This window comes from Anser brachyrhynchus (assembly GCF_964034855.1).
Source record: "Anser brachyrhynchus genome assembly, chromosome: 13".
In the NCBI taxonomy this organism is placed as follows: domain Eukaryota; kingdom Metazoa; phylum Chordata; class Aves; order Anseriformes; family Anatidae; genus Anser; species Anser brachyrhynchus.
The window spans coordinates 11,953,835-11,974,449 of NC_137708.1; the positions used below are offsets into that span (position 1 = coordinate 11,953,835).

At 35.0% G+C, this 20,615-nt stretch overlaps 1 protein-coding gene across 19 annotated transcripts in view; it reads right to left on the reverse strand.

Moving 5' to 3' along the window:
* Positions 1-20,615, reverse strand: part of SLITRK4 (SLIT and NTRK like family member 4) — a 242,968-nt gene that overhangs the window by 132,134 nt on the left and 90,219 nt on the right. The gene's annotated exons all lie outside the window — the stretch shown is intronic.

A 20,615-nucleotide genomic window follows, 5' to 3' on the forward strand; every position in this document is an offset into this window, starting at 1 on the left:
CTTTCCAGCTAATTAATATATGGTCCACTGGAAATAAAAATCAACCAGTTTATACACTTTTACGTATGTTATGTTAGAAGTACCTAATGGATTTATGTTGTTGAAGTCACTGAAATTCCTGGTCCTTTAATAAATTTAATGTTTGGAGAGCAAAAATTATTTTTTAAGATCAACAGAAATGTTTATTTTGAAAATTCATGGAGACTGGGAATAAGACAGAACTGAATTTTAGCAACTAGCCAATAACAGCATTTTCATTTTTCAGACCCTCACCTAGACAGTATACGCAAACAATATGAATTTCAGAATTTTCTCAAATTACCCATATTAACAGCTTCCTTTTCCTGCTAACCCTGGGTCCTTCCATTGTTGGAAGCAAAGCTCTTATTACTTCTTCAAAAAGTAAGCAGCATCTTTTCTTCCTTCTATGTCTGTTTGTCTAAATCTACTTCTTACACCCTTCCTTGGTAGTGTTAGGTGATGGTTGGACTTGATCTTAAGGGTCTTTTCCAACCTAAATGATTCTATGCTTCTAAGAATGCTTCTAAGCATTAGAGTTACATGGATAGAAGGTCTACCAGTAAATTACATAGTAATAACAAGCATAATAACAAGCATATTCATTTAAAAAGTCACAAATTCTTACTTTTGCTGCCTTGAAGGGCAAAAGTCTTCATTTTCTGCTTTGGATGTATTTTCAGATAAGAACAAAACTTCCTCATTTCATAGGTATGATTTCACTGCATGCAGCTAAATGCACAAAGAATGATAACAAAATACATCCCCATAAATTCTCAGGCATCAATCTCAGTTGCGTATGCCAGGGGACCAGAAGACTTACATTCTTAAGAAGGCTAGAAAAATGCCTACCGCGGTCCCGTGAAACAGAAAAATTGGCACACTAACTTTATACATGATTATCCCATAAATCCTATCTTTTTAATTCCAAATAAAAGGCCAGGCTTTGAGTGCACACATTTCTTTTTAAAAAGAGATTAATTAAAACTTTTTTTTTCTGGAGGCAAGTTTCACTCAAAGATGCATAGCAAGACATAGTCCAACTGTCTTTTAGTCTAATTGAATAATATTTCTGAATCAGAGTATTCTCACCATATACTGCAGGTGTGATAGCATCCGGTTATTTAAATAACAATATATTAAGTATAAAAGGTTTTCTTTGTCATAAGGTCCAGCACTTGCTCCATAACTGATGTTTCCTTCCTCTGCAGTTATAGATATAAGATACCTCAGACTTCCCATTATGAAGAGTTACATTTACAACCATCTTGCAGATAATGGATGGACAAAAGACAGAGCTGAACTCCATGAAACTCACTAAACATCAATATAAATAATGCTTAAGCATGCAAAGATAATTATCATAATCTTCCCCATGCAGTGGGGCTCTCAAGAAATGAAGTGATAAAAAGAAAAGACTGCTATTTTATTATCATTTTCCACATATAAATGTGCCCTTTTCTGCAGAAATCAGTTCATCAGTGCCGAGGCCCTTCATTTGCAAATGTTGAGTTTATTAGCAATTCCAGTTTTCCCCTATTAAAGTGACAGGAAGTAGATAACTAATGATTCCTAGAGTTGTCTCTCTCTCCTGCACAAAGTTTCAATTATTAAAAAGACAGTAATAATGAAAATCCCTAATTAAATAGTTTTGCATGTAGTTGGCACCATTTTATTACGTGAAGTCAATTCTTCTAATCATAGATGTGAAATACAATGGAAAAAAAATAGTTTTAATTTTACTATGAAATAAGCTTAGACAAAGATCTTAAAAAAAAAAAAAAAAAATCCAACACCCAACTTTGAGATATTTTTTTTTGCATAGAAGACATACGATAGGTTTAGTCTCTGGGCCAACACTGGCTGAATGTCTGACCTGTAAGTTTCAGAGGGAAAAAGAGATTCTCACTTTATATTCAGAAAATCAGTTTTTGTCAGAAGTAATTGTTCAAACAATCCTGTCACCACTTTTTTTTTTTTTCATATTGGATATTGCTGAAAGATTTTTATGTTTTTTAGGTAAATATACACATATATTGGTAGTACACACTACTTCTTAGATATTAAGAGTGAAAGTCTATATAAATCCCGGGAGACAGTGAAGACTTCAGAAACAAGGGACTCTATTAAGAGCACAATGGTGATTCTTTTCATGTCCCTGAGTCAAACTTCCTGCATAATTCAAAAGAAGTTACATCACCTTTCAATCCCACTCTGCGTTATGTATTCATCATTTCACACTCTCAGGGGAACAAGGTATTTCTAATCATGGGTGTTCTTGATGCCACCAATAAAGCGCTCCTAAGGAATTACTGAAACAGTAATATTCAAAGTTTTCCAAGCTGCACAAATTCTGATATTTATTTTCATCTCAAATCAATTAACATTTCATAATTTCCCATGCAATACAAAAACTACCTCAAAAGAATGCTGCTTTACTATTTACAATCAAAATGATACATTTTAACATTAGAATACTGTGCTTACTTAAGAACAAAATACTTCAGGTAAGATGTACATTCTGTAAATTTAATTTTCTAATTTTTTTTGGGTTCTTTAGAAGTTACCTGCTTCAAATTTTACAAACCGTTACTTCTTCAATGACTTGTGCAAAGGCCTGTACATACAAGAAATAAGTTATACTTTTTGTGGAACTCAGGCAAACCAAATTTCTGGTCAGTACATAACAAATAACTGAATAATGACTGCATTAATTCTGAATTATTTGATTCCTGTGGTGAAAAATCAGTTTTCCTGACAAAGGTTAAATTTCATCCAAGGAAAATTTTATTCCATAAACACTGAATAAAACAATTTTCTATTGAAAAATGATGGTAACTGAAAAATTCGCAATGGTATATATTAAGAACTTACTACTAGGAAGAATAATCTGGAGTAGTTTTTAGTAAATTTATAGGGAACAACCTAGAAATGTAGAATTTTGATCTTCTAACCTGACCAGACGTTTGATGAATTTCCCTGACACACTTATTATGACCTCCATGGTCTATGACTATGTAGATTTACTCTTATGAAAAAATAAATAAATATAATTCAATTGTATTTATTATGAAAAAAAATGTCAATGGAACCATAGTAGAAATACATAAAAGTACATACTGCATATAGAATCAAAGTTATATTATTAATCAGTATAGTATCACTAGCATGTTAGTTGCTCCTTTGCATCTCCAACTGGATTTAAGTCTTTAGGAAATTCTTATAGAACTAAAATTAACCAGAGACTTTCCTGTAATATATCTTCTAATAATAAATGATAATGCAATTCAAACTAACAGGAATTAAAATAATTTTTATATCATGGACTTAAAGTACTATATTACTGACAATGTGTTTACAGTTCTTACTAGCATAATTAAAGCTGCCTAATTGCTGTAAATGGACAAGAGCTCATCCGTGTGGAATGCACACCTTCCTGCAAGCCTACATTACTGTAAGCGCTACCTATCACTGTAAACTAGTGCCATAATATGCAAGGAAATCAGATCATCTCTATTACAACATTTTCTTATATTTTATTTTCAGACTGAAATCCATCTGAAAAGAAATAACTCCATATCTGACAGCCCTGAATAACTTCAGACATCCTGCCGTAATGCTTCCAAGAATGTCTCAAGGAAGCAAAACAGAAAATACAGGAAAGGAGACGGAAGCTGGTATTCGAGCAAAAACAGTTTTTTGGAGTGTGTGGCTCTCTACTTGCTCCCTAACCAAACTCCCTAAGAGAGTTATTGAATATTTCAGAATATTGCCTATCTTGTACTGGGCTAAATCTTGAAATTTTAGAATGCTTTGTAAAGTGAAAGCCCCAGTAATTAATAATGATCTGTGACTACACAAAATCTTTCATTTAGACACTATGGAATGGCTTTGTTGTTGTCCCGTTCCCCCCAAACACCACAATTTTTGATCTTTAATTTCACAAAAACCCTTCATAATAAAAAAGTGTTTTGTCTTGAAAGTTGTCTCTCACTTAAAAAAAAAAAAAGACAATTCATGAAAATGTCAACAAATTCCACACTGTTTTCCTAAAATAAAGTTTGTTGTTTTTGTTGTTGTCTTTTTTTCTTAATGACCCATTTGCAGTAAGTGTGGTTTTATTAATGGTGAACTGGTTTATACAACAAGCAAACAGAATACTTACTGAAGCCACACTAAAGAAGTTCTAAATTAATCAGTTCTGATGGGAAGGGTCCAGCTGCCCTTTACAGTCAGTTCCAAGGGAATCAGTCCCCTGTGAGGTTGTTCTGATGGGAATCAGAACCAAGCTTCAGAGTTCTCAGGTGTTTTTCTGTAACAGATTCAGCCTGGGCCTGGGTATTTCCTTAGGAAATAAGAGGAACTGCACAGCTCGGATGTCTTGAAAAATGTAACAGCCTTTCCAGCCAGTGAAGGTCATTTAAAATAGTATCATAAAGTGAGCTACAAATGACTAAACGACTGAATTCTCCAGAACTGGACCACTGACTGCCTGCTTTGGGATGCATAAAGCAACTTGCAGACTACAGCTGCCGCATATGTTTGTAATTTGTTCCTGCTGGCCTAATTAGAGGATTGTCTTTTAAACACAGGTGAAAATGAAAGAAAGGTGTGCTTATTGCAGTGCTACAGAGACAACCAACCGTATCTTGGAGACAGTAGCCCGCCTGCAGTTTTTTTATATACTCTGCTCTAACCATAGAGGAATCATAATTTCTTTATATTCCAGACAATAACCTTAACTGTAAGTTAAGTCAAGGTAATTGTAAGAGAGTTATGGTGGCTGATTTAAAAAATATTATTAAGGAATAAAACAATACACTGGTTACCTTGTTTTAAGCTGAGCACTTTGGATAATCAATATTCAAGACTCATTCATGAGCTTGCATTTTATATAATCCAGATATCACTTCAATTTAACCTATTGTCAGCTCTTTAAAAGTAGGATTTTTTCTTCTTTTTGCAAAACATACTGATTTCACTGTTGAATGCAAAACAAAAACATCAAAACCATACAAAGATTCACAGTCATATTGATGTTTCTCTTTTAGGGATACATGTGTCTGGAATCTGATTTAATTAACATAGTATAAAACTGATTGTATTAAATCATGAATGATTAAAAACCAAACATCAGACATAACTTTTTATTATTTATTTACATTACACCAACAGTACTGCTTACTGCAGTCTCAGGGGACTCTTAGCAGCCATCTGGATGGCTGCCCATGTCCCTGCTCTCCCCACTTAGATAAGGGTCACAGCAGTCCCAACAGCAAAAAAAAAAACCAAAAACATTTTCATAAAAGAGAAATTGATTCTGGCCAAGTAATAACAAGAAAGACTTTAGTTGAATAAAGCTTTCATTCTGAAGCCCCTGTCCTGCACAGATTAAAATTGATATCAATATATACATAAGCATATGTATATATGATCAAGGAGCTTAAAATGCTGAAGGTGAAAATGGACTGGAGAGTAGATCCAATATTAAAAAAAAAAAAAAAAAAAGGCCATCTAAGTACCTAAAAGTTGGTTTACATCACAACCACACCAAACTGCTGCTCAGGTGCAATACACCTCAATCATAGTATCTTGATGTGGCTCTCTGCTAACTCTCGATATAGCTTGGTACAAATGCCTTTCACCACAAGGAATTTCAACCTTCCTGAATATAAATAAGATGTGCTTTTAAATACGTTACAGATATACAGGGAAAATTCATTTTAAGATACGTTTAAAGCAGCATAAGACATAGAACAGGAAATATGAAAGCATTTTTCTCTTTATGTATATGAATGTATCCTGATATATGGAAAAGGAAAGCAAAATGTGTTGCTGGGCAGAAAAATATTATAGGATTTTATACGTATATGAAAAGACAAAAGAGATTGAGACTAGGAGCTAACAAATTTTATGAGAAACAATTAATTAAAATGAAAAAGCATGCATGCTAGCTAACCATCTGCCATCAAGGGAACAAATTTACCTGATATTAATTTTGAAGATAAACATAGAGCTGAAATACCAGATTGTTCTCAAAGTTTGCCACGTGCAAAATTATTCACGTGTAAAAGGAAGGAGTATGGCCTATAGCATTTAACATCTTTCATGCAGCTCTACTGCCTGGAAATGAAAAACAGGCCACAGTTTGTCAACAATAGGTGTTTCATACACACTGTGTACAGCTGCCTAATATTTCAAAACTAACACCTCCTTGTGAGACACATCCTACTGACCTTTCTTTGACCAACACTTGGTACAGCCCAGAAGAGTATGTTGCCCCATGCAACTATGCAAATAAAGAGATTGGGAAATTTAAATAGTCCGGATCGAAGGGAGAAGTAGCTCATACTATAACTACAGGCAATATTTGACTACTTTGAACGTATCTATATTATGAATTAAGAAATGCCAGTGAAACAATACTTTAACATAATGAAGTACAGATGACAAATATCATAGATGAGAAAGACTCCACAGGCTATATTAAAGACTTTAAAAACTCTTCCCTAAACACTAAACATATTATTGCTATTGCTACCAGTTATATAAGGTATCAAATGGGACAGCAAAAATAGCAAGTCCAACAGATAAAGATCTTTATCCCTATTTATACTGATCTCAGTTTCAAGTCTGTAAAAAAAATTAAGTTAAACTAGTCCAGGCTAACTGGAAGCCAGGATCCACCATACATACCGAGTAAGTTTATTTGCAATCAGACTCAACAATATCTGAAATCATGTTAACTATTTATTAACAATATCTTAAAATCATGACATCAGATGTATTGAGAAAAGGCATACTGCCATTTTATAACTTTGAGAAAGTACTAGCTTTCACCCCCCTGCTACTCCATACTATCTTTAAGGTGCCTCTTCATAACAAACTAATAAAAATCCTGATAAAGCTACCCATGCAGACCTCTATTTACATTTAGGATGATATTTAAAGGAGAGGCATAGTGGGAGGAGAAAATAAAGCATTGGAAAATTAACTGAGAAGAGACCAGGTGCAGCTTCTTCTGTCAATTGCTAGCATATAGTTTACTATCTATGAAAATGCAGAGAAGCCGTATAGAACAAGTTACCTGGAAAGCCATAATTCTGACTGCATTCTTGTACTGTAGATTTTAAGATCTCTTGCCAATTTATTTCAAATAAGAAAGGGGCCTGGTTCTTGGTTATATTTAAATTCAAAGGAGTATTAATAGAGTACCAGTATAATTTATTAGAGCAGCAGGACAGTGACTTTAACGTATGCGTTCAAAGTAAAGTTCCCATGTTTATGTTGTTTTTTTTTTTCCTTTCCTTTTCCTCATAAGCTCTTGGTTTAGATTATTGAAATAGAATAAGTGACATGCACAATGGTTTTGCATTGTGAGTGATCTCAGAGAACATTTTATATTAAGTATTTATATCATATAGCTTCATGTTCCCAGAGACTGCCAATCTATTCCCTCAGGCAGAGAAATTAATTTGTTACGTATCTGCTTGGCTCTAGATGGATATGAATTGTGCCACCAGATATCAATTTCTATGTATTTAAATAATGAATTCAACTTTTTTCTTTACCTAAGTTAGTGTTATACAACCAGAAACAAAAGTATCTTTCCTCAGTCTGAATAATGTTCCATTAAACATAAGGACTTTTTTTTTTCAGCAGCGATAAGAATAGGCTAAATAGCTTTAGTAAGGCTAAAATTCAAAGGCTGTTTAGTTCAAATAAAGTATGTTTTTGCTACCATGTTGCAAGTTCTTTGATTGTATGCTTTTTTCCACCCACCACTCCCCCACTTTTATTTTTCTTTCACTCCCACTACAGCAAAGCACTTGAAAATTGCACAATGAGATGACAAGCTAGATAATATACTTTGAGAGAGTAAATGTCGGAAAATAATTTTTGCCCTATCAAACACTGCTACAAAACCTGTTTCTTTATTTCTCCAACATTTAGCTGCAAGTAGTTTACAGCACTGTTGATTGATCCAAAAATTAATAACAATCAAAAAAAAAAAAAACCAAACAGAAGGATAGCCCATATAATTTGTTGCTAAGGTAAGATCAAAATTCAGCTTAGTCTCATGATAATTTTGTTGATGGGGGCTAGGAAATGCTACAGCAGGAATCCGTACAAGGAAAAAGTAAGAACACAGGGAAAGGATTATTTCTGTAAAAAGTGAATACTGTAATATTGTGCTGCTTCTAACTACCATAGTGAACTAGTTGAAAATGGTGGTTGTAATGTCGTACATAATTGAAGAAGAGCAGTGAAATGCATATATACACATCAACGAAATTATCAATCTCTTTTTTTGAGATATATGTATTATAATCACATGCACACAGCAAAATAAGATAACTTTTTAGATTTTTTTTCAGTTTGACAAACAGCAAAAAGTACTGACTTTATTGATGAGAAATCAGTACGATTTTGAACTCGAATATTTTATACATAATGCCTTGCATAGAGAGAGCAAACTATTTTACAGTCACCCTGAATCAGCAAAAATATCCTGCGGATTTCACAACACTTCAGTAACACAGATTCATTGTGTCAAATTCTGTTCTCATTTATGACAATATAAATATAGAGTAACTCTGCTTTGGAGGAGCTGGTGACAGCTAATAAGCTTTATCTAGGAAGTCTCCCTGCACATTACTCTAAATACATTGTATTAGTAATGTGTTTGTTCATTTCTCTGTTTTGTTATATTAATAGAAGAGAAATTCTTGAATGGGACATAGTACTGCCTGCAGGACTCTCAAAACTCTGCCAGTCTCATACTAATCAACAGAACTGCTACTGTAAGATGTTTTTATGCATTATGATTTTTGTTTTCTGACATTGTAAGATGGCACTGTGTTGGCCCTAGACATATATGGAAACAAGTTTTTTCAGCTCCTATGTTCCCATCATGAAGAAGAAAATTTAGACTTCCAAATGCATATAATTCCTATATATATACATTAAACATGGACTCATAAAATGTTGTTTGGTAGGCATAAACATGGCACCACCTACCACAAACTGAAAAATTTGTGTTCCCCTCAGTGATAAATCCTTTGCTGACTTCTAGCACCACTGAGCTTCTCTCTCAATGCGAGTTTCACTTTCATTACACATGGATAAAAACAAGCAAATCTACACTTTGGAGAGCCTGGTCAAGCCTAACAATGGGCTAAGTGAAATAAAATCCTTAGATTTGTTCCTGGCTCTTTAGTTGTTATCTTCACTCTTTTGCTCCCCTTACTGGCAGTGAAAGTAAAGCTGTTCATACACTTGATGGTTCAGACTATTGAATTAAAGGCAATGCTAATTTATCTTTATATATTTAACTATACAGAGAAAATTTAAATTATGTAAATAGCTGCCACTGTAACAAACCCAACAGAAATATACTCATTTATGCTATTACTACCTCCCTCATTCTTTTATTCTTCAGACCATGTTCTTCAATCTTTAGCTGAAAGGCCACTTAATTAAAAGTAAACAAACAAACAAAACGTGTTGTTTTTTATTTAATAATTAATAATTTTGTTATTAGTATGAAAATATTTAATTGAAATTATTCATTATTAAAACATTAGCACAACCCATGGACTTACAACTTATAAATGAGCTGGTACAGTCAGCATTTAGCTGTGTGGACAGCCTTCTGTTGTCTTATGGTTCAACAGTGGCCCAGAGACCATGGGCTGAATAACACTTCTGGAAAAATTATGTGAACTTCAAGCATAAGATTGATCTCACACATTCAAACACCCACACTTTGTCTGCCTTTTTTTTTCAAAAAAAAAAAAAAGCATTCTAGACAAAATTAGCACAAGGTTGTACAGCATTGGACTGCTTTTTTTTTTTTTTGTGACTTGTAAAGTGGTGGCAGAGTAGATGTTCTTGTGTTCCTTATATAAGTTTTGAGTTTAACCATGATGACTGAGATGACATTCATTGCATCAGCCGCAGTTAGACCATTTCAAGTAAGGACAGCTCCCAGTAGACTTTTTAATCAATGTATATCTCATGCCTTATCTACATTGGCATGCACAGCTCTCCAAATGCTGGATCTTGTAAGTGAGCTTCCTAAGAGCATATTTGTTTAAGCAAAATGATAGACTTCAAAGCACGTTAGACAAAATAATTTTATAATATATCCATTTAGAAACTATGACAATTGAACAAAGTATCTCAGGTTGCCTAATTATGTTTTCCTCCTCCTTTCATGGTATCTTATAGACTACAGCTAATTGAAAAAAGTGGTCTAATTATTTCTAAGCCATGCTGCTCAAAGTCATATTGATTATCAATAGTATTAAGGCTCATTTATTATAATATTATTTCTAGCAAGGGTGCCAAAATTGGAAGGTGTTAATCTTCTGTATACATCTCAGGTGTTTAAAACAAGATGAGCTTTTTACTTACATGAATGGAAATAGTGTTCCATTCTTACTCTTTTTTTTTTCTTTTTCACGATTTGTTTCTCAGAAAAAATCCTTTATCTACTTAAATATTCATCTCCATCTCACAATCATCTCTCAGCACAATAGTTACTCATTTCATAAAACTATACAATAAAACAGTTCAATGCTATACTAAGCTGCCTGAATTAGCTTAACTGGAACCACCCAGCTAATGTATTTTAGAGTACAAGACTGTTCATTTCAAATACAAAGGGTAACTTTCCACAGCACTGTGCTGTGCACACTAGACTATAAAGAAATATGATGATACAGACAGCTAATCTTAGATTCTCTGGTTTTACAAGTAACTCACTTCAGATGACGTTATTTGAGTAAATCAATTTTTGGATGTCTGCTTTTCCTATAGGAAATGCTTTGCACGTGTAATTATAGATACCTTGCATTGAATGAAGCCACTACAAGAGGTCACAAAGGTATTTCATTTAATTGTTTATTATTTCATATTGAAAAGTTCAGTAGAAACAAGAAAAGTTCATGTAAATTCTGAATGTTATCTATTAACTTTAAAAGAGAAAATACTGTGAACCTGCACCAATGTAGATATATACATTACAAGGGAAACCTACAGCCACTGGAAGAAGGACGAATGGCACTGGGAGCCCAATAAACCCGTTCGCTTACAGAACATAGCATTTCTTTTTGTCTGTCATTTTCCCAAAATCATAGCTTTCCTTTTCCAATTCATTTATAAAGAACCTCTCCCAACTCCAGAAAGCTAATTATGCCTTTATCTCTGACGTGGTTGGTTTTCTTTGCATCTTTAGTATGCTCAGCCTGAAGAGCTATTCACTGCCTCTTGTTCATGGATATGAGGGACTGTGACCCTTATCAATTACAATTTTCTCTTCACTGACTGAAGAGACAAGGCAGGGCAGCATGGCAGAGCCTTTACCCCAGTTACTTACCATCACCAGTCACTTTATGATCTTTATAAAAACCTTATTAAAATTGCTTTATTCTGGGTAGCCTATGATACCTTCTGTAAAGTTATACAAAAAACATCTCTACAGATAAACTGAAATACACAACCTCAGTCTGATATTTCCAAAATGTTGATTTTTAGGAATGGCAAGTTTAGAAATAGAACTTGAATAACTGATATTTAACATTTAACTAATATATAAGAATCGTTTTTCACAAAGATTAAAAAGTATTTAAAATGCATCATTGTGCATGAGCTGGATAGTCAAGTGTTTCCAGACACTTATGCTATTTCAGGACTGATTCCAATGCTAGTTTTATTTATGTAGGTTCTATTATTATGTTATAAATTGAAAAATCTTGTTATTGAACTTACAGGAGTACCTCTGCTAGAGAGCATATTTCCTCCCAAGTTCTTCATCTTTTCTCATCTAATAGAATATTATGGGGCAGGAATTAAGTTTCTGTGGCAACTAGTGTTCTAAACTTCACCAAATTTTAATTAATAAAACTCTACTGTCTTGTAGTCACCTTTTTCAGCTGAAACCTCCAGAGAGCTGATAGTTTAGAAAGAGTTGACTAGCTTCTTAAAACCATATTTTCCCCAAAGTGACAGAAAATTTGACAGATCTACACTTGGATCTTTAAATGGAAAAATAAATAAATAAAAATAACAACATAAAAGTCTAAAATAGCAGATCCAAGTGGGTGTATGTGATTTCTAGCCATGCCACAGGGAAAAAAAAATTAAAATATAGTTATGATATGCCAATCCTTGGCTCATTTGCATTTGTGTTAACTCGATTCGAGGATTAGGTAGGTGATTTATTTATTTTTTAACCATAATATCCTTCTTGTGGATAAAATGCAAGAATCTCACTTTTAAAATATTTATGCTAAGGGAACTATAACTATTCATCACTCTGCAGTATGTTTCCAGACATATTAATTATGTACCCAAGATAATCATACCCTATGTGCAACTTTTTGTTCAGAGAACTATCTTCATGTAAGTAGCACACGTACTATAAAAACAGGCCACAAGAGGACCTCTATAAACTCAGTTCCCTGTTTTTATGGAGATTTATCAATATGAAACAGTCACAGCTCTAGGCATGTAACACAAAAACCTCTATGTTGCAAGAGCATTAAGGTTATAAAGTCAAGCACACACAAGTTAGGAAATAGTGTCTCTAAGGTAGCCTGCATAACCTCACTTTGACTTTCTTTTGCTTGAGCAATCAGACACAGTAATGCTGAGGGCCAGAGAAAAACCCCATGAGGACACAAAGGATTCTGGAATCACTAAGGTTTGAGCAAGGCACAGTAAATAAAGCAGAGAAATCACTGCTCTAGAGTGTCCTGGGACACTGGATCCAGCCTGCTGGAGGCTTCCATCAAGACCACAGCCTTTTCCCTAGAGCAGACAAGACTGCTCAGCAGCTAGCATTGCTCAGTTAGGCAAAAAGGCTTCTCCTGCCTCCTGCTCTGTAACACCCATAGTTGAGATGTGGCAGTGGTTGTTGCTGCCTCCAGAGTCCAAGCAACACAGATGGGAAGGTGCTGCAGCTGCTGGGGCCCCAACCCTACAGGAGGGACAGCAGCATGGGAGGCCAGGGAAGCCTGGCTTCCCCGGCCAGCAGGGATTCAGCTGTGACAGCTCAGCTCCCTGTCAGAGAGTTGATGTTGCAAGAGACTGCTTTTGGCAGAAGCTGCTGCCAGAGAAAAGTGGCCAAGAAGTAAACCAAGCATGGATGCTGCTACAGAGGGGATGTGAAATGTAACACAGGACACAACTGAGTGCCAAGATCTTGATGCAGATCCAGAATAACTCAGCGTGGATTATCCTGAGGTTTGTGATCAAATTCCTCATAATTCACACCTTAACTGGTTTCTGTTGTTGTTGTTTGATTCCTAGCCTCTATTCTCAGCCTCCAACCCTATTTTCCTCCTTGATTTCCAACCTAGTTTCTCTTTTAAGCTGCCTCCCTCCCCGATTCGTTGGTTGTAGAAAAAGATTCTATCTCCTCATCAGCTTTCAGTTTTATTCTCAATGCTTTTGCCGTCTCTTTCCATTGACATCTTCCACTGATGGTGGTCCTCACATTACAAAAGGTGAGGGAAGGATGCCCTGTACTGATGGTGCCTTAAGCTAGAGCAAGTTCTGTGTAGGCTGAGTGGATGCTAGGATGTACTGATTTGTTTTTCCAAGATTTATAACTTAATATATCTAAACTAGAGAGAAGGTAATTCTTTGACATCTGGGCAATGCTTTAGCTAAATGTCCATTAGCTACTATGAAGCCTGCAGGTCTAGCTTGTCTTAACCTATACGTTTCTGAGATAGAAAATATATTTTCTTCCAAATTCATTCTCTGAAACAGCTGAATCATTGTAGTTGACACTTTGAAAAATACAGCCTCAGGCAGATACCTGACATTGCAATTTTCAGACTGACTGAAGTTTTAAAAAGCTAAGAAATCCTGACAGCCCGTTCTTACAAGGGGATGCACTGGGCAACCATACGTACAAGCAATACTAACACGGTATCCCAACAGAGTTATTTATTTCAGGGAAAAAGACTTCTCAGATCTAGGCAACTTAGAAGGACTATCCTCTTCATAAACTGTCAGCTCTAAGACTACAAAGTCAACACAGCCTGACCCCTAGCCGTACATTGATTCACTCCATGAAGCATTAAAACCACGACTAATTCTATTTCTAAAATAACTTCCTTTATGATATTTCGCTTATAACTTCCCTTATTACCAAATAGTCATTTCAAAACGTTACCCAAGGGCAACTAAAACTGGCAAAACAAAGAAGAAACATATGCTGACTTTGATGTTGTTGTTGTCCCTTTGGTTCCCATTAATACACTGGAGAAAAACATCTTTGAAAACTAAGCAGAGAGACATGCACGCACATACAAAGAGAAGCTCATATTCTGAAGAAGCCAGAAGGCACCAGATAAAAGCCTGATAAAAAGTAGGCCATCTAATGATTCACAGCATCCAATGCTCACAGAACCCTGCTAACAACAGCAGGGAAGATGCAAATGCAGAAGCCAAAGTCATAATCTTTAATATAGGGAAAATAGACATAACAAAATATTGGGTATACATACATCTGGGTATAGAAACTGCAGATGCTGAGAACAGAGGTCTTTTATTTACGGTCCAATGGAAATTCAAAAGTCCAGACATAAGCTCCCATCTGTGGCTGCTGGTTGGGGATGCAAGGTCCACGAATATGCATGCTTTCTATTACAGAGGTTCCCCTCTATAGCTTCCCCCCACCACCAGTCCTTTCTTTTCTGGAAGCAGTGAAGATGGGTAATACTCTCAATGGTAGCAAATGTGGTGACATCTTTGGCAACAACACATCTTCTTCCCATTGGATGGTTTATCAATGACTTAGGTTCACCCACTAGTGGAATAAACTTCTTTATAGGGTAGACAGCCAACACAGAAAGTAAAGGACTCATTAGTTAAAGAGCCCTTTTGTATTTAGACACCCTTAAACTACTGGCAACAAGGTAATGGGGGAAAAATATGCACATTTATAAATGAAGCATCTTGCAGCCCGATTCTGCAATGAGCTTATTAAGAAACTCAAGTGAACTAATAGGAACACACAGCAGTTTCTTTTGGGGGTTCCACTGTTAGTGAAATCTCATCAGCATAAACAAAGGTGTCCTACAAGTACAGAAGTCCTCAAACATTCTTCCAGAGAGTAATGTTGACACACAAGCTCGTGGATATTTTTCTCTTTTACTGTTTCTGACTGCATAATAAGCGTGTGGCAACCGCAGCAACTGCTTAGAAGCAAAAGGAGAGTAATTTATTTTTATTATGTTTTAATGTCTTTTGGCATCTTGAAACCAAGAGAGTCAGCTCCCTTTGACCAGACGGTTCTCCCCAGACAACAGGCAAGGACTCTTTGGACCAGTCTGAGAACTTTTGTGGTAGACATTATTGATTGCACAGTTCCATTTACACTGAGAATGAAGCCTGTGACATTTATTACTGTAACAGCAATTCTGTGCCAACTAATTCATTTTATTTTATTTTTTTGACAGACATATATCTATCTGAATTACAGCCAACTCTTGAGCAATAAAGAGCCTTCATCAGAAAATCCACTAACATTTAATTGAAATTCCAGGATTCCAAACCCTAATCAACTCTGGGTCAGAGGCACTGTCTTTGTAAAGGAACATCAGTTGACATCAGCTGAAAACTTGGCCTATTATCTCAAAGGTCAAGGCTCCTAAAATAATTGTTCTATTTCCAAAAGTGTGACTTTATGGGCATTTTTTCTTTGACAGATTCTATAAACAGAACTAAAAGCTTTAACACAGAGTTCACACCTGATTAATTTCTATAATCAAAACCAGGTACTAAATCTCTAAAAGCTTAAAACAAAAACCAATCAGAAATGGTATTTTAACGAAAAATAAAAAATAAAAATATGCATTAATACTGTTGAAATTATATCTAGAATAAAAAGTGGTACTTTCAGAACATTTTCATTTCTCGTTTTGAATTATTCATACAAAACATCTCTCTTAGAATTTTTAAGAGAACAAGTCTTGAAAAAACAAAACTTAAATACTTTGTTTTAGTCATGCAAAATGTTTCAGTTGATACACATGCATGTTAAAATTTGTGTTACAGAATTTTTTGTTTGTTTGTTCTTCATTCCAACTCAGGACAAAAAAAATGGAATTGAGAAATTAAAACTAAATTCTGTATCCTGATCTACTTAGAATATTCTTTATTAGAATTTAGTAGAATATTCTACTAGAATATTCTTTTTGAATACTTATTCCCTCCAGATTCAGTGGTCCAAACATAATTGCTATTAATTAATTAATCTCCACTGATTTCTCTGTGCTTCTTCCAAGGAAGAATTTTATATTTCTTTAAAATGCTGGTATATATCATTAATATTTCTCAGCATTTAGATTCATTCTCTTGCTTAAGAATTGCTACCCAAAAGAATAAAAAAACACCTCTGGCAAAACATATTTTTATTCCTACATAGTAAAAAGATAAAGCAGTTCAGACTCTTGTATTCAAAGCAGATCTCAATCTAACTTTGGTTTAGTATGTAATTAAAAAAGAAAGAACGATTAAAATGAAATATATTGATGATTTTTTTGCTCAATTAAGAGGAATTTTACTTGGAGGAATGCGTCTTGTTATCAATGCTCCATCAGAGATACTCTTTTCTCAAAATCCTCTTCACCTGGCTAAGTTCAAGATCACTGTGACTTGAACAATAATGCTTTCCTACGTATTAGCACAACATTAGGGCATCATATCGCTCAGAAAGTGATAAGGCATGTGCCGTGGTCTCCTTCAATCTCAGGAAGTGAGGCTACGATTCATTCCCCAAACCCCTTCATCACCCTGGAGTCACTCAGCTATTGTCATGTCTAGGCTCTATGAGGAGCTGGAGACAAATGACATACATTCCTCTGCTTTTACAAAATACAGCTGTGAACTGGCACACTTTACAGAGTTAAGAATGATGCTCTGACATTTAAACTCTAACCTTCCCCTCCAACAAAGGTTTTGCTTTCACGAATGTAGAAAAGTTGCTGACAGACCCATTACAGGAGGACAGTTATTACTGTCTGGCCAGGAGATGGCTCTTCCAAGTCATGTCCAAAGGACATGCTAAAAGTTAGGAAGTTAGCCTGCTGGAAAAGTCCTACTAGCTGTGGTCATTACATACCAAGTTTGTGATACTTTTGTCAGTTCATTAGCAGGGCTAAATGTCCTCTTGTCAGCTCAGGTACGTGATTGAGTTAACATTCTTTCCTTATCCAAGACAGGACAACCTCCCCTTTGAGAGGGATGGATGCTGCAGGTTCTGTAAAAACATCCCAGCTCCCTCCCAAGGACCTGTGCTACAACACTGCTGGGACTGCCGTGCACGACTAGCCCCAGAGGAGCACTACCAGTTTTCCAAGCCAGATAGAGCAGTACAGAGTTTGGTGTTCCCAGAAAGACTTAAGGCTCCTTCCTAACCCTTTCTGAAATTTACACCTCTGATCCTAATCCTTCTGTAGCTTCTGCTGAATAGTAATGTTTAGGATGACATGCTGGCAGAACACACAAGGAGTTTGTACAGGATAGCATTTGCAATCATCTTGAACATCAGTTTAATGGACTAATGATTAATTCTAGCACAGGCCTGAGTTGCAAAAGGAATGCACAGCAGAATTAAATTGGTACAGCTCCCCTATTATGGAAGCACATATACCATCATAATTTTGTGTTTATCTATATAGCTTATTCCCTTACAGTGAACATGGGATAATATATTCTACATTGTAAATATTACTATTTCTAATAGTAATATTTTGTGCATGTTCAAGAAATTAAAGGATATGTAACAGTCCTTATCATAAAGCTAAACAAACACCACATTCATTAAATATTTCAAGTAAGCTGGTATGAAGGCTAAATTTAGGTCTATTTAATGAGTTTAACTGACAAGCTAGATGCTCCCCATGCATGCACAGCTCTCTGTGATTGTTCAGATGTTTCATGTAGACTGTTCTAAACTACTTTGAACCAAGTATTACTGTTGTATTAAATCACTGACCTAAACTATTAATTATATATAATATTTAAGAGCTGGTTTTAGAAATAGAAAATTTTGAAAATTTTCAATTCATCGTTTTTTTTTTTTCAGTTTTATAACCTCAGAAAAACAGTCAGTTAATCTAAAAGGGGAGGTACAAGGCAACAATATGTCTGCCTGCAGTTTTATGCTAAATGATTGCTGTTATAGCATTATCAAACAGAAACACAATGCTGCAAAGTCCCTTTGATTCACAACTACTTTACAGCTACTTTACAAAGATATGTAGGGCCTTGTAGGGCAGATAATACTCTAATCTAATTTAAATATGTGTCAAACTGCTGATTTCCCGAGATCAAAACTCTGGTAATAATATCACTTTAGCTTTATTTGTTCTTCACATTTTAAAAGAGAAACTACAAAAATATGTGTTTTTACACATTTCTTTTTTTTTTTTTTTCTGATACCACATGTTCTTTTTGTAGCTTCACTTTCTAGAAGGACATCAGCATAACTAAAAAGAATGGCAGATGGTCTGAGTCACACATGTTCAACATTATCTCCCTATACCTCTGTTTCCACAACTTGAAAATCCATTCAGTTCTAGAAAAAGAGGAACAAAGATAGGACTCCTGAACAGTAACAAGTCTTTGGATCAAAGTGGAAACAGAGGTTGAATGCAGAACACTTGCCAGTCTCCCTATATTATCCAAATAGGAAAGTTAATAACAAAAAATCAGTAACATTTCTAAGAAAATATCACAATACTTATGGTTCTGCTAGGTTCATGTTCAAAATTAAGCAAATTTTATTGTATCAAGCAGTAAAACAGAACAAGATGAGAAAGTCCTACAGAAAGAGATATAGAAATACTAAATCATATAACAATGTAATACTTTAAAATGGATTCTTTTGCAGTTTAAGACAATCACAACAGAAATGTAAATAAATTATTTCTGTGATTGAAGAAATAGAAATATGTACAGGTTTTGCAAAACTTTTGCAGCATGCAGCATGAGAAAGGCTCTAGTCTTCTACAGAAGTTCCTTGGGAATACTGACAAATGAATAATGGGTATTATTAGCACAGATCTACAAAATGCTATTTATTTCCCAATAAGTGACCAATTTGCACTATCAAATACACAGAGAATCAGGGAATTCTGAGCAATATATTGGAAAAGTCATGTGAGCACTACAGAAAAAAGTACAAAAGAGTGAACAGCAAGAACAGGTGAGTTTGCTTGACATATCAATTGTTGGTAACATAAGTCTCAGAAATCAAGCACTTAAGTGATCATAAACTATAAAAACTTATAAAAGACCTACTATACCTTTAATTCAGCATCATTGACAGGAGAACTTAGAGACTTCATGTAACGTAAGTATAAATACTAGGAATTATGCACTCTGCACAACATTTTTATTTAGAATGTCAGCAGAAAGAAATGTAGTACTATTAGATTAATAATCAGTAAAAAGGCATGTTTCCTTTTTTTTTTTTTTTTTTTTTTCCAATTCAAGGTCAGTTTTTTAATCTTTATTTTCCATTCATATCTAACCTCCGAAGTTTTCCTCCAGACCTGTAAACAAGCTGAATATACATAGGCCCTTAATAGAAGAGGTAGACTAGTATCAGATTTTCTTTATCAAAAGCATCAAAACTGTTAGCCCTCTTCCCAGATCACTGATATACAAGAACTGGAAGCAGGAGAGAACCACTCCATATAGTCTATATATGACATTCTTTTTCCTAGTGCTTCTTACTGTCCACAGCTGCAGATATTTTACTGGATAAGAGGGAGCTCAGGGCTGCACTAGTCTACTAGCAGTTCTTGCGTAAATATTCTTAGGAGCCACGTATTTGTATTTATAGCATCTCATGAAATTCAGTCTCCCGCCTGTCTTTCTTACCAGCACATTTAAAAAGAGGGTGGTTAAGCAAAATGAACAAACATCCCGTTGGCTAATTCTATAAACCCAATACTCAGACACTTCCAGCAAATCTATTTTTCAAAAAACTTTCAGGAGTTGTTGCTATTTACTCCATGCTACTATCATTGTTATATCTATGCAGAATTCTGTAGACAAATGGAATTCCCTCTACCATTCCGTAGGAAAATTTTCCCAGATTTTTTTTTTTTTCCTTCCACATAGCACTTTGAACACTGTGTATTCTGGGACAGCTGAAAGCTAGATATGGAAGGGAGTATTAGCAGGGCTTACTCGTCCCCTAGACTTTCTGGTGTTCAGCAGTAGACGACACATTACAACAGCACGTACATTCATGTTAGCAAAGCTACTCTGGCCAGCAGTATTGATTGAAGTGGTCCGTATTGTCCCCTGAGAAAGCATAAGTTGCTTCACTTTGTCCAAGCACAGTATTTGTATCTTAATAGGGATTAATTTGGCATTTAGATTTAATTTTGTACATTGAAATCTGAAGCACTAAGCCATTTTTATCCTTGTCCTTTATTCTTTTTTCTCTTTTATTCTTGTGAAAGCCATCACTCCCAAACTGTTTATATAACAGCACCTAGAGCCAGTGTTTCAAAAATGACACTGGTTTTGACTGGCTCTGTTGGTGGTACTGCACCAAA